General features: G+C 44.3%; 1 long non-coding RNA gene and 1 other non-coding gene across 2 annotated transcripts in view; one reads left to right on the top strand and one right to left on the bottom strand.

Annotated features, from left to right (window-relative positions):
* LOC132658154 (uncharacterized) overlaps positions 1-13,516 on the top strand; it is a 31,718-nt gene extending 18,202 nt beyond the window's left edge. Inside the window, exon 2 of the long non-coding RNA XR_009597321.1 lies at positions 1,882-13,516. This is a non-coding gene — a long non-coding RNA (uncharacterized LOC132658154). The remainder of the gene's footprint in view (positions 1-1,881) is intronic.
* Positions 11,195-11,267, bottom strand: TRNAG-CCC (transfer RNA glycine (anticodon CCC)). The gene has a single exon. It is a non-coding gene; the product is annotated as a tRNA-Gly (tRNA).
* Positions 13,517-15,787: the final 2,271 nt, after the last annotated feature.

The raw sequence follows: 15,787 nt of genomic DNA on the forward strand, positions 1-15,787 counted from the left end.
AGGTAGATTCTTTACTGCTGAGCCGCCAGGGAAGCCTGCTTGTTAATCTGTAGAGCACAGCAATTTATGAAAGGTTTTTCTCTCCCAAAGTCAGTGGGGTCCTAGAGGAATTTTAGAGAGAGAGAGGATGACATGTTTAAGTCAGTGTTTCGGAAAGGCCTGTGATCTCAGGTTGGAGAGAACTCCCAGGGCCACGGAAAAAGCTTTAGAAGATGGTCACACAGTTCAAGCACTGACATGGACACCACTGCCAAGCAGCGGTGAGATGGCTTGAGAAGATGGACGCGCATTCTTTGCCGCTCTCCCGTCAACAGGGAGAGCCTCTTTCCCTGCTCTTTGAATCTGTGCTGGCTTGGGGACTCATTTCGGCCGACTGACGGCAATGAAAGTGGTCCTGTGTCGCTTCGGAGACGAGGCCTTCAGAGACTGGCTCCTGCCCTCATTGTTGGCATGCTTTCTTTTGAAGTCTCATTCAGAATGCCGCCTTTTGAATCAAACTGTAAAAAGTCCGAATACCTTGAGACCAGCATGCTGTGAGGAAGCCCAAGCTAGCCGTGTGAAAAGAGAGGGGCCACGTGAAAAAACACGGAGGAGTGAGGCCTTGAAAACTCCCCTCCAGTTCAGACCCAGCTGAATTCAGCTGAGTGGATGACCCTGGGAGATGTTGTGTGGAGCAGAAAGGCCACCAGCGGAGCCCTCTCTGAGTTCCCAACTCACAGAATCTAGAGCAGGCAGAGCGCTTGTTTTATGCCAGTTAAGTCATGGTGTAGTTATTTATTTGGCTGCACGGGGTCTTCACGGTGGTGTTTGGGCTTCTCATTGCAGTGGCTTCATTTGGGGAGCACAGGCTCTAAATGTGTGGACCTCAGTAGTTGTGGTATTGCGGGCTTAGTTGCTCCTTGGCATGTGGGATCTTCCTGGACCAGGGATTGAACCTATGTCCCTTATATTGGCAGCCGGATTCTTAACCACTGGACCACCAGGGAAGTCCAATACAGTAGTTTTTTATGCAACACTTGGCAACCCAAACAGGTAACATTTCTTGATTGTTCTGTGCAGTATAGTCTCAGCCAATAGTGTTAAGATGTCCAATATCCATGATTTGCTGTGCAGATTCAATATGATCCCAGCCACTTAGATTTTAATCTTCATGATTAGCATTAGTTATTTTCTTGAAAGTTGTTGTTCAGTTGCTGCTAAGTCGTGTGCGACTCTTTGTGACCCCATGAACTGCAGTACTCCAGACTTCCCTGTCCATCACCAACTCCCGGAGCTTGCACAAACTCATGTCCATTGACTTGGTGATGCATCCAACCATCTCATCCTCTGTAGCCCCTTCTCCTCCTGCCTTTAATCTTTCCCAACATCAGGCTCTTTTCCAATGAGTCGGCTCTTCGCATCAGGCTCTTCACATACTTCTTGAAAGGAATATCTATTATATTCCTAACTTTTCTTTTTATTCATAAGTAATTACTGAATCAAAAATTTCTATGTCAAATACGATGCGAGCCAAAAAGAATCTAAATTTGTATTCTGAATTAGCCACAGACGCTATCTTTCAGTAACTCTTTTGGAGGAAAGAAGGTATAGAACTAAGCCTCCCCTCTTTAATTCTTGAGGAGCCAGAGGGGGACGCTGAAGATGAGGGGAAGGATGTGAGGGAGAGGAAGGGTGGAACTAAAGGAATTTTGGATGCAGGCAGAGGGGAATCAGAGGAGGCAATTGAGAGGGAGCACTAGAGAAGAGATGGCGTGGAGAAGCCTGAGGCTCCTGCTCTTGGTCTGGGCTTCCTTTGCAGGCTCTGAGTCTCAGAGAAGGATGCTGACTTTGGATCTGAACTGACTCCTGGCCTGAAGTGTGTTTCTCACTTCCTTCCTTCAGAATCCTCATCCAATGGCCATCCAGCTACCGACTCCCAGAGAGTTTCCATGGAAAACCTGGGTTTGGATGAAGACTTAACTACTATTATTTTTTGGAGGTGAGAGGTTGGTAGCAGGGAAAGAGAGGCTACTTCTAATCTACTGAATTGATTAGTTGAAAAATATTTTCTTCCTAGGATTTCAGGTGCCTGGGATAATCCACCCCTTAATGAGGAGTTCCACCCGCTATGAATTGATATGCAAATCTATGCAAATAACATGCAACTCCTCCTGGGCTTCTGGAGACAGGTCTTTGTTTTCAACAGGATTACTTTACTGGGCCAATTCAATGGGGGTAGAAAAAGCCCTTTGCAAATGGGATTTTCGTATTAATAAGAGCTGCCATGGATTGAATATCTGACACTTGATATATCTATCTATTTAAAAGCCTCCCGCACAGAACTGGGCAACCTCCAGGCAGCACTTCGGAGTGGGAGCCCAGCTCTGCCTACCAAGCCAAAGAGTGTGAGAGCCGTGATCTTCCAGAATGCTCTGCCTCTCCCATTGGTATGAGGCATTTCACCCAAAGAGCCAAGTTCAAAAGCTGAAATGTCAGCACGTTTCTTAATTTCAACTCTAGAAAACCTATAGAGTAAGTGTATGATAAGAGAGTTTAAAAACAGCACTTTCTTTTTCTGATGATAAAATAATAACTATTGACAGGCAGATAAAAATGGAGGTTAGGTACACATTCTGAGGTTGGGGACCTGGGTTTGAGCTAAGGTCCACCGCTTCCTAACAGTGAGAAAGGGGCCAAGTGACCTTTTGTTTTTTTAAACAGTAATCCTTTTTTTCTTAAACATATATATATAACTTATTTTGGCTGTGCTGGGTCTTCATTGCTGCAGGTGGGCCTTTTCTGTAGTTGCAGAGAGCCGGCTACTCTCTCTAGTTGTGGTGTGCCGGCTTCTCATCGCAGTGGCTTCTCTCTGTGTTTTTTTAAATTTCTATTGATTTATTATTTATCTATATTTTTGGCTGCGCTGGGTCTTTGCTGCTGTATGTGGGCTTCCTCTGGTTGCAGCTCGTGGGGTCTGCTTTCTAGTTGGGGAGCTCGGGCTTCTCACTGTGGCGCCCTTTCTTGTGGAGCTGGGACTTGAGGGCGCAGGCAGGCTCAGCAGTTGCGGTGCACGGGCTCAGTTGCTCTGCGGCACGTGGAGTCTTCCGGGAGCGGGGATCAGATCCATGCCCCCTGCGCTGGCAGGCAGACTCTTAACCAGCCGACCACAGGGAGTCCCTGGCTTCTCTTGCTGCGGAGCTCGGGAGTCTAGGGGTGGGCTTCAGTACTTGCGGCAATTGGGCTCGGTAGTTGCGGGTCGCGGGGCCAAGTGACTTTTAACCTCTTTCTGTGTTTCACTTTCTCTGTCTCTAGTCTGGAGATAACTCGCAGGGTTGATGTAAGGATCAACTGAGTTGATTCACGTAAAGCCCTTGAGGCCTTTGATATTCACATTGTACCATCTATAGCCAATGAGGACCCTTTATGTTGGCTTTTGTGTCCCTTTGAAATGACCCCATTTTTCTTGGAGAGGCTCCCTGCGTTCTGCACGGCTGTCCCTGACATGTCCTTCCGCAGACCTAGAACCAGGAACTTCTGCATGGTCTCTGGTTACCTTTGTGGGGAATGGCCCTTAGATGCCACCGTCTGAGAGGTACCATATTCTATACTACTGTTCAGGCTCTTTCATCGTTCCTAACCCTTTTCAGTGGCAAAGTAAAAATGAATAATGTGTTAATACTGACACTTACGGTACAAACAGATCATCCTGAGGCTTTTAGGTGACTTCTTAGGTTTTACCCTTGGGCCTGTTTCCCATGGAGTGAAAATGTTGATTTCTAATCTCATTAATATAATTATGAAATCCACAAACCTATAGCGAGATTGATTAAAAAAAAAAAAGGAGAAAGACCTCAAATTACTAGAATCAGGAAAGAAAGAAGACATGTTACGAGTGATCTTACAGAAATAAAAAGTGAATCTGAAAGGAGGTACTATGAACAATTGTATCCCTATAAATTAGATAAACTAGATGAATTGGGTGAGAGGGCAAAGGTGACCCACTCCGGTACTCTTGCCTGGAAAATCCCATGGACGGAGGAGCCTGGTAGGCTGTAGTCCATGGGGTAGCGAAGAGTCAGACACGACTGAGTGACTTCACTTTCACTTTTCACTTTCATGCATTGGAGAAGGAAATGGCAACCCACTCCAGTGTTCTTGCCTGGAGAATTCCAGGGACAGGGGAGCCTGGAGGGCTGCAGTCTATGGGGTCGCACAGAGTCGGACACGGATGAAGCGACTTAGCAACAGCAGCAGCAGATGAATTGGGAAAATTCTTAGTAAGATTAAAAACCACTAAAACTGACAAGAAGTAGAAAATCTGAAATATACCTATAATCTGAATATACCTATAACAAGTGAAGAGATTAATAATCAGAGAACTTCCCACAAAGAGAGGCCCAGGCATTGAAGGCTTCAAAGGCTTCACTGGTGAACTCCTTTTTTTTCAAGTCACTCAATCTGTCCAATTCTTTGTGACCCCATGGGCTGTAGCCCACCAGGTTCCTCTGTCCATGGAATTCTCCAGGCCAGAATACTGGAGTGGGTAGCCTTTCCCTTCTGCAGGGGATCTTCCCAATCCAGGGAGTGAACCCAGGTCTCCTGCATTGCAGGCAGATGCTTTACCATCTGAGCCACCAGGGAAGCCTGTTTCACTGAGTGGAAACCATTCCCAAGGGCATAAGGGAAAATTATTCAGATTCTTTCTATGATTCTAAAATGAGATGAAGACATCATAAGACAAGACAAGGAATGGCTACCCACTCCAATATTCTTGCCTGGAGAATCCCATGAATCAAGGAGCCTGAGGGCTACAGTCCATGGGTTGCAAAGAGTCGGACACGACTGAAATGATTAAAAATACTGTACAGCACAGAGAACTTTATTTTATTTTAAAATGATTTCTTTAAATACTTTTCTAGTTTAAGTATATAGCATGATTGTTGTAAAAATTTTTTTAAAAATTATAGAATTGCTGTTGTTAATGTAGAAAGTCCAAATTGGCCACAATCCAACCCCTAGGTATTTCAAATCCTGAAAGATGATGCTGTGAAAGTGCTGCACTCAATATGCCAGCAAATTTGGAAAACTCAGCAGTGGCCACAGGACTGGAAAAGGTCAATTTTCATTCCAATCCCAAAGAAAGGCAATGCCAAACAATGCTCAGACTACCGCACAACTGTACTCATCTCACATGCTAGTAAAGTAACGCTCAGAATTCTCCAAGCCAGGCTTCAGCAATATGTGAACTGTGAACTTCCAGATGTTCAAGCTGGTTTTAGAAAAGGCAGAGGAACCAGAGATCAAATTGCCAACATCCGCTGGATCATGGGAAAAGCAAGAGTTCCAGAAAAACATATACTTTTGCTTTATTGACTATGCCAAAGCCTTTGACTGTGTGGATCACAATAAACTGTGGAAAATTCTGAGAGAGATGGGAATACCAGACCACGTGACCTGCCTCTTGAGAAACCTATATGCAGGTCAGGAAGCAACAGTTAGAACTGGACATGGAACAACAGACTGGTTCCAAATAAGAAAAGGAGTATGTCAAGGCTGTATATTCTCACCCTGCTTATTTAACTTATATGCAGAGTACATCACGAGAAATGCTGGACTGGAAGAAGCACAAGCTGGAATCAAGATTGCCGGGAGAAATATCAATAACCTCAGATATGCAGATGACACCACCCTGATGGCAGAAAGTGAAGAGGAACTAAAAAGCCTCTTGATGAAAGTGAAAGTGGAGAGTGAAAAAGTTGGCTTAAAGCTCAACATTCAGAAAACGAAGATCATGGCATCTGGTCCCATCACTTCATGGGAAATAGATGGGAAACAGTGTCAGACTTTATTTGTTTGGGCTCCAAAATCACTGCAGATGGTGATTGCAGCCATGAAATTAAAAGACTCTTACTCCTTGGAAGAAAAGTTATGACCAACCTAGATAGCATATTGAAAAGCAGAGGCATTACTTTGCCAACAAAGGTCTGTCTAGTCAGGGCTATGGTTTTTCCAGTAGTCATGTATGGATGTGAGAGTTGGACTGTGAAGAAGGCTGAGTGCCGAAGAATTGATGCTTTTGAACTGTGGTGTTGGAGAAGACTCTTGAGAGTCCCTTGGACTGCAAGGAGATCCAACCAGTCCATTTTAAAGGAGATCAGTCCTGGATGTTCTTTGGAAGGAATGATGCTGAAGCTGAAACTCCAGTACTTTGGCCACCTCATGCGAAGAGTTGACTCATTGGAAAAGACTCTGATGCTGGGAGGGATTGGGGGCAGGAGGAGAAGGGAACGACAGAGGATGAGATGGCTGGATGGCATCACCGACTTGATGGACATGAGTTTGAGTGAACTCCAGGAGTTGGTGATGGACAGGGAGGCCTGGCGTGCTGTGATTCATGGGGTCACAGAGAGTTGGACACGACTGAGCGACTGAACTGAACTGAGAGATAATCTTTGTTACTGGTCTGACATATATTCTACCAGATTTTTTTTTCCTTCACTCAATGAGAAAAATAATTTCTCAAGTTACTTTACAATGAAATTAGCTATCATGCGATTCCTTATTAGCACTAGGTTTTTGTGAAGACTATTCAGTGATTCTTTGCCCTGTGTCTCAGTCCTCTGAGAAGGTTAGCCATTTTCAGAAAGTCGTGGGAAAGACAGTAAGTTGAATGTTTCAGGGAATCAAATCAGATAGTGGATGCTTTGCAGGGTGAAGGATATAGCAGTGGAGGAGGATTGGATCCAGAATGGAAACACTTGAGTAAAGCACGCAGGGCCAAGCCTTGCCCCAAGCTCCAGATTCCATCCAATAGGACATAATCTAATGGGATGGTGAGTCTGGTGTCCAGCAGAGGCAAGGAAGATCCTACATAACATTGGACCATTTCTTCAAACTTCCTGTCTCCGTGCAGATTCTAAGCCTCTCACTCTTCCCTCGCATCCTGGGAGCAGGCTGTGGATTTGATGCATACATCATCTGTCTTATGTTGTTCAACTGTAAATTAAAAAAGAAAAAGATAATTTTAATGCATAAGCCCTTCCTTGTGTAATTGAATCATTACAGAAATAATTTTATACCACAAATTCTGTTTTTGAGTTCTTAATTTTGACTTTTCTTTCAGCTGGCCTTAGTGTATACACACACACACACACACACATATATATATATACATACACATACATATATATATATATATATATACACACACTTGGCCTTAGTTGGCCAAGTAACTTTTTCACAAAGCAACATGCAGGATATGTTTTTTAATCCTTAGACATCTGAGAATAACTTTCTGCTGCCTTTACACATGAAAAACCTTTTACCTAGGTTGAAAAATGTTTGCACCCTTGCTGCTAAAAATTGAGAAGATATTACTGTATTGTCTTTTGGGACTTCCTGCTATTGCTGCAGGAAAGTGAAGGTGAAGTCACTCAGTCGTGTCCTACTTTTTGAGACCCGTGGACTGTAGCCTGCCAGGCTCCTCCATCCATGGGATTCTCCAGGCAAGAATACTGGAGTGGGTTGCCATTTCCTTCTCCAGGGGATCTTCCCGACCCAGGGATTGAACCCACGTCTCCCACATTGCAGGCAGACGCTTTTAACCTCTGCACCACCAGGGAACTCTGGGCAGTGTGAGTTTTATTCCTTTGTAAGTGACCTAGGATTTATGCTGGAGTGTTTCTTTTTTTGGCTTTTATTTATTGTTTTAAAATTAATTAAATCTTTTTTAATGTTTGGCTGTGCTGAGTCTTTGTTGCTCTGAGCAGACTTCTCTCTAGTTGTGGCGAGCAGGGGGCGGCTCTCTAGTTGCCATGCTTGGGCTTCCCATTGCGATGGTTTCTCTTGTTGCAGAGCGCGAGCTCCAGGGCTCGTGGGCGTCAGGAGTTGGGGCTCAAGGGCTCTAGAGCGAGTGATCAATAGCGGTGGCACACAGACTTAGTTGCCTGTGGCATGTGGGGTCTTCCTGGACCAGGGATTGAACTCCTGTCCCCTGCATTGGCAGGTGGATTCTTAGCCACTAGACCACCAGGGAAGTCTTCCTTTGTCTTTTAAATCTACTGGGATATATTTAGATGTGTGATCTAGATATTCCCTGTTTTCCCTCTAGATCCAGCCTCCGTTTCCCCCAGCCTGCTTTGGCCCTGGCATTTTTGCACATGGAACCAGCTGACTCCCATGCCCCTGAGCTTCTGCTTGGTTGGACCACTGGAAGGTGTGGGAAAAGATCAGGGGCAGGAGAGTGCTGGCATTCCTCCTACAGCCCTCTCTGGGTCTGATACCCCATCCCCTCGCCTCTTTAGACCTAGGAATGGTCATGACGATTAAATTCTCCACTGGTTCTGATTCTGGGAACTTGGTGAATACTCTCAAACTGTGGCTTGTGTGATTCCTGTTGACTGATTTTCAGGATCATGATGATTCCTTCCGTTATAGCCAGTCTACACGGAAACTATTCAGTGGTTCCTGTTTTTTCAATTTCAGATTTTGCGTTTTTCAGTTCTAGAATTTTCATTTGGTTGCTTTTTAGATTTTCCATTTCTTTGCTCATATTTTAATTTGTCCATTCATCGTGATCATATTGTTCTTTAAGTCTTTGAACATATTTATGTGTACTAGGTTGCTTTAGTTGTATCTGACTTTTTGCGACCCTGTGGACTGTAGCCCGCCAGGCTCCTCTGTCTGTGGAACTGTCCAGGCAAGAATACTGGAGCGGGTTGCCATTCTCTCCTCCAGAGAATCGCCCTGACCCAGGGATCAAACTTGTGTCTCTTCTGTCCCTCACATTGGCAGGCAGGTTCTTTACCCTTAGTGCCACCTGGGAGGGGATCAAACCTTCGTCATGGCCGTGAAACTGCCAAATCCCAACCGCTGGACCACCAGGGAGCGATTATGGTAGCTAATTTAAAGTTCTTGTCTACTAATCCCAACTTCTGAGTCATCTTGGAATTAGTTTCTTATTTAGATTTAATTAAATCTCTTATTTTTATTATTTATTTTATTATTATATCTCATTTTTTTTTGTTTTCGCCTGTCTAATAATTTTTCTTATTGATGCTGGACTTTGTGGAGGATGTACTGTAGAGAATCTCAACTCTGTCTTCCGCCTTTGAAGAATGTTGGGTTTTGTTTTAGAAGACAGGGAAATTACTTTGTTATTGTTGTTCAGTCACTCAGTTGTATCCGACTCTTTGTGATCCCGTGGACTGCAGCACGCCAGCCAGGCTTCCCTGTCCATCACCAGCTCCCGGAGTTCACTCAAACTCATATCCATTGAGTCAGTGATGCCATCCAACCATCTCATCCTCTGCCGTCCACTTCTCCTCCTGCCCCCAATGTTTCCCAGCATCAAGGTCTTTTCCAAGGAGTCAACTCTTTGCATCAGATGGCCAAGGTATTGGAGCTTCCCTTCAGCATCACTCCTTCTAATGAATTTTCAGGATTGATTTCCTTTAGGATGGACTGGTTGGATCTCCTTGCAGTCCAAGGGACTCTCAAGAGTCTTCTCTAACACCACAGTTCAAAAGTATCAGTTCTTTGGTGCTCAGCCTTCTTTATGGTTCAACTCTCACATCCATATATGACTACTGGAAAAACTATAGCTTTGACTAGATGGACATTTGTTAGCAAAGTAATGTCTCTGCTTTTGAATATGCTGTCTAGGTTGGTCATAACTTTTCTTCTAAGGAGCAAGCATCTTTTAATTTCATGACTGCAGTCACCATCTGCAGTGAGTTTGGAGCCCAAGAAAATAAAGTCTGTCACTGTTTCCATTGTTTCCACATCTATTTGTCACGAAGGGATGGGACCAGATGCCATCATCTTAAGTTTTTTGAATGTTGAGTTTTAAGTCAGCTTTTTCACTCTCCTGGTTCACCTTCATCAAGAGGCTCTTTAGTTCCTCTTCATTTTCTGCCATAAGGGTGGTGTCCTCTGCATATCTGAGGTTATTGATATTTCTGTTGGCAGTCTTGATTTCAGTTAGTGCTTCATCCAGCCTGGCAATTACTTTAAGAGCAACTGAACTGAACTGAACTGAATCTTTTGGAGGGTTGATTTTGCACTTGTTAGGGGAGGTCTGTTTTAATTTTACCACTGCGTTTCAAGTGAATACCTTTGTCCTGGGAGGTGGTCTTTATTCCTACGTGTGGTCTTCATGAAGTTTCGATGAAAAGCTCTTCTATCTTGGGAGGACGTGATCTACAAACAGTTTTCCCTGTAGTAGGCATGTGCTGAAACCTCAGCTCGGCTCTTTAGTTCTTCCAGCTGTTTCCTCCTGGGCTCTTTTTAGTCTTGCCCTACACATGTGCCCTACACATTATGGGGTCAGCCCATAATTTGAAAAGGGTTTCAATGGAGAGTTTGAGTTTACGTCCTCTGTGGCTTCCTCCATTTTGTGGAATTCTGTGAGTTCTTCCATTCACTAACCAGTTGCTTTTGCAGCCCTTGAACTTCTTCCGTGATTCCACGGACCAACAAATCTCCAGGCTCGGCCTGACTCTGTCTGCCATGCCAGACAGACTGGGGAGTGAGCAAAGGCAGGAGCCATATGCACGTGGACCTCACCTCATGTGATTCCCTTTTTTCCAAATGTCAAATCTTTTTCTTTTCCTGTTTGTTTCTGGTCATTCCAAATGTGTCTTCAAACAACTGTATTTATTAACAGCCAGAGCGTATACTTGTGACCATCAGGAGGAATAGTCTAAAATCATGCTGAGTTACCATGCTATTACCCAGCCACTAGTATTTCTTGCCTGTATTTTAAAATATGCTTTCTTGTACCCTTGCTCCTATAGCCTGTCTCACCTCAGTTAAGTCATCCCGTTAGAACATTAAGTCTGATGATGCTATTCTTTTCCTTATAAGCCAAACACTGGCAGCCCGTCTCCCTCAGAATAAAGCCTCAGTCCTTGCAGTCCGCTGCACTGCCCTCACTGTATCCCCCACCCGACTCTGTCTTATCCCTCTGACTTGGTGTCCCCATGATTTTCCATTTTAATCACTCTGTTCTTGCCAAACTGATCCTCTTCCTATTCCTTGCACTTGCCTTGGGGCCATTTACATTTCATTCTCTCTTCCTGGAATAGGCTTCCCCCGTCCTGGCCCCCAATTTAAACTTGTAAATGCCAACACTCCTACCTACTCTCACAGTCTTTTAAAAAAATACTTATTTTTCTGGCTGCACCAGGTCCTAGTTGGAGCACATGGTCAGCATTTTCCTGACCAGGGATCGAACCCAGGCCCCCTGCATGGGGAGCACAGAGTCTTAACCACTGGACCATCAGGGAAGCCCTTCACAGTCTTTTCACCATCTCCCCTAATTTACTTTATCTTCATCGTGCTTGCAGTCAACTTAATAATTAACTGTCTACCTTCACGAGGATGTAAGTTCCATGCAGGCAGGGATTTTTGGTGTTTTGTTCACATCTGTATTCCTGGGACCTGGCATAGCTGAATGCTAAGTGAATTTTTCTCCACTGGGACTCATACAGGCTCAGCTCCTTAATACTGACAACATGTCTAGGGTAGTTCCTGGCTATTATGTAACTGGCATGTTTTATCGTGGACTATTTCTCTTTATTCCCATAGAGTCTTCCCTACAGCCCTTTCCTTACAATGCTGATCTCCTGGGATACACACTGTGGAATGTGATAAAATGTCAGTGAATTAGGTGTCTGAGGAGTTTGGGTTATTATTACTATTTTTTTTTAAAATCAGAAATAACCTTAAGAAAATTTGCTACCTTTTAAATTTGTTCGTTATCATATAAAATATAGCAGGTTCTAGTGTTTTTAGTGTTAATAGGATAGAGATAAGAAAAAGGAGAGAATGGTTTAATCATTGACATAATACATTTTATGCCTACCTAGATTACGCATTGTTGACCTTTAAATTGATTTAGGCTTAATGAGATGGTGTCATTATGTTTGAAGACTTAATATAATTATTTTATTATGTTTTTTAAAAAATTATTCTCTGAGCTTGTGCATGTTTTATACCTCATAAAGGCCCATGTGTATTGCTTTCTCACTGAATATATTTTTAAGCTGTTTTCTGATTTGAGGTTTGCAGAAGTCTGATCTCTTGAAGGATGGTTTTACTCAAATGTTTAATTTTCCCAGGCATTCTACAACTTTTGTTTTTCAGTGTTTTTCAATGGAGACCTGTATTTCCAAAAGAAATTAAACTTTATGTTCTGAAAATGGATTCTTTAGCTACTGGGATTTCTCTCGGGATCCAGTAGTTAAGATTCCACCTTGCAGTACAGGGGACCTGGGTTCTATCCCTGGTCGGGGAACTAAGATCCTGTCTGTTGGGCAGAGCAGCTTCCCCCTCCCAATAAATAAATAATAAAAAAAGGGGTTTGCAACAGGCATCTTTATCATCCTGGGCACAAACTGAATAATGAATGGAAAGCTCAGCAGACACTCAGCGGCGCGCCCTCTAGTGTTCGATCTTGAATATGCAGATTAATTTCTGAATAATATTGCATTCACCCTTGTGGCAGAAACCGAAGAACTAAAGAGCCTCTTGATGAGAGTGAAAGGAGAGTGAAAAAGTTGGCTTAAAGCCCAACATTCAGAAAACTAAGATCATGGCATCTGGTCCCATCCCCTCATGGCAAATAGATGGGGAAACAGTGGAAACAGTGACAGACTTTATTTTCTTGGGCTCCAAAATCACTGCAGATGGTGACTGCAGCCATGAAATTAAAAGGCATTTACTCCTTGGAAGAAAAGTTATGACCAACCTAGACAGCATATTATAAAGCAGAGACATTAAAAAAAAAAAAGCAGAGACATTACTTTGCCAACAAATGTCCGTCTAGTCAAGGCTATGGTTTTTCCAGTAGCCATGTATGGATGTGAGAGTTGGACTGTGAAGAAAGCTGAGCGCCAAAGAATTGATACTTTTGAACTGTGGTGTTGGAGAAGGGTCTTGAGAGTCCCTTGGACTTCAAGGAGATCCAATCAGTCCATCCTAAAGGAAATCAGTCCTGAATATTCACTGGAAGGACTGATGCTGAAGCTGAAACTCCAGTACTTTGGCCACCTGATGTGAAGAGCTGACTCCTTGGAAAAGCCCCTGATGCTGGGGAAGATTGAAGGTGGGAGGAGAAGGGGACAACAGAGGATGAGATGGTTGGATGGCATCACCAACTCAATGGATATGAGTTTCAGCAAGCTCTGGGAGCTGGTGGTGGACAGGGAGGCCTGGTGTGCTGCAGTCCTTGGGGTCGCAAAGAGTTGGACACTACTGAGTGACTGAACTGAACTGAACTGAACTGACTGCGTCCCATGGAGCCCCAGGGTCTCCAGCAGAAGCCAGGAAATCAGGAGAGAGGGATGAGGAGGCTGAATAGCTGGACTCTGGCCTCATCCCTCATCCACAGAAGCTGCAGTTTTATACATTTTCTTTATCTAGGGATACTGCTTAGCTGTTACATGACAAAATAGTTATTTTGGTGCTTCAAAAATAAACATTTAAAAAACAATAGAGTGTAAGCACGTGAAATTAAAGAAGTGATTGTACTGTACATGTTCATTTATATCGTCGGATTTTAGGATTTCAGCAGTATTTCCACATATATAACATACAAATGCTGGAACTAACACCAAATAGCTAGTTAACCTATGGTGGAATTCAATGTCTGTATATTTTCAATAAAAATAAATTCAACAAGCAAAATGCACGACCCTAGAGATCATCATAGGAAGTGAAGTAAGTCAGACAAAGACAAATAATGATATCACTTATCTGTGTAATCCATAAAGTGATAGAGATGACCTTATTTTTAGAACAGAAACAAATCCACAAACATAGAAAACAAGTTGATGATTACTCAAGGGGAAAGTGGAGGGGTAAATTAGGAGTATAGGATTATCAGATACACACTTGTGTATATACAATAAATAAGCAAGGACGTACTGGAACAGCCACAAGGTCCTCTAGGATTTGCAGAGCCACCCAGCTTCAGTGTGGACCAAATATCGTTTTCCTGGCAGTGAAGGGACAGCGGTACACAGAGGTTGGTGGGGCTTAGTGATTAGCAGCAGAGGGTGAGTCATTTAAAATGTTGACTTACAATGTTGTGTTAATTTCTACTACACAGCAAAGGGATTCCGTTATGCATATATGCATATATTCTTTTTTGTATTTTTTTTTCCATAATGGTGAATCACAGGATATTGAATATAGTTCCCTGTGCTATACAGGGTATATGTGCTGAGTCACTCTGTCCCATCTGACTCTTTGTGACCCCACGGACTGTAGCCCGCCAGGCTCCTCTGTCCATGGGATTTCCCAGAGAAGAATACTGGGCTGGGTTGCCACTTCCTCCTCCAGGGGCTCCTTCCCACCCAGGGATGGAACCTGTTTACTGCTCGGTGGGCCACCAGGGAAGCCCGTGCTACTCCAATAGGCCTGTGTGTCCATCCATTCTATACAGAGTAGTTTGCATCTGCTAATCCCAAACTCCTGATCGATTCTCCCCCTGCCACTCCCCCTTGGAACCTCCAGTCTGTTGTCTGTGAGTCCGTTTCTGTTTCATAGGTGGGCTCATCGGTGTCAGCGTTCAGGTTCCACGTGTGAGTGATGTCACGTGGGGTTTGTCTTTCTTTTTCTGACTTCCTTCACTCAGTGTGATCATCTCTAGTTGCATCAGTGTGCTACAAATGGCATCGTGTCTTTCCTTTTTATGGCTCAGTACTATTTCATTTCTCCAAAGAAGACACACAGATGGCCAACACGCACATGAAAAGATGCTCAGCATCACTAGTTATGAGAAAATGAAAATCAAAGCTACCACGAGGGACCACCTCATACCAGTCAGAGAGGTAGCATCTTCACTCACACGTCTAGTCTGATTCTAGATGATGACTGGACCTCTCCCACAGAGCAAGTGACTCCTCCGTACGATCACTTTGGTTCAGTTTTTATGACTGCACTGGGTCCTCTTTTCTATGTGGGCTTCTTTAGTTGCAGCAAGCGGGGCTGCTCTTCCTTGCAGTGGCTTTTCTTGTTGCAGAGTGCAGGCTCTGGGTACACAGGCTTCAGCAGTTGCAGCACGTGGGCTCAGCAGCGGGGGCACATGGGTCTAGTCACTCCAAGGCATGGGGGATCCTCCTGGGCCAGGGCTCAAGCCTGTGTTCCCTGCCCTGGCAGGCGGATTCTTCACCCCTGGACCACCAGGGAAGCCCTCTATGAGGTCTCTTGAATAGACTAGTTTGGGCTTCCTTATAGCACGGCAGCTGGGTTCCCAGAGTGAGCATCCCAGGAGGTAGGAAGTAGATGTCTGGAGGGCCTGGACACAGTTATATTGTCATTTTTGCTCTATTCTATTGGCCGAGGACTAACATAGCCCAGATTTAGCACTGACGTCAACTCATGATTGGAGGAATGGTAGAGAATTTGGGGGCTCTGTTTTAAAACTGCTGCACTGCCCTAGATGATAGAGGGGGTCACATCTCATGTCTGTTCTCATCGACTGTCTGACTTTAGGCGAGTTCTTTGTGGTAGAAACTACTTTTGCTTGTCAGTATCTATCTCTGCTCTCTTCCTCCTGGGAGCACCAGTACAGTATTTCCCAGCCCATTGCATGTTGGTGGGGCAAAGGGATTAGTTTTACCTGGTGGAGTGAGAGCAGAAGTGCCATGTGTCTCCTTGCGTCGAGGTAGGTAAGAGACGTGGGTTTTCTCACTCTCTCCTCCTCGCCTACCAGCTAGATGCGGAGAAGCCAGAGGTGGACATGGGTACAGGAGCTGGTGGAGTCACAGTATGGAAGGAGCCTGGGTCCTTGAACAACGTC

This window comes from Ovis aries, chromosome 18, assembly GCF_016772045.2.
Source record: "Ovis aries strain OAR_USU_Benz2616 breed Rambouillet chromosome 18, ARS-UI_Ramb_v3.0, whole genome shotgun sequence".
Taxonomy (NCBI): domain Eukaryota; kingdom Metazoa; phylum Chordata; class Mammalia; order Artiodactyla; family Bovidae; genus Ovis; species Ovis aries.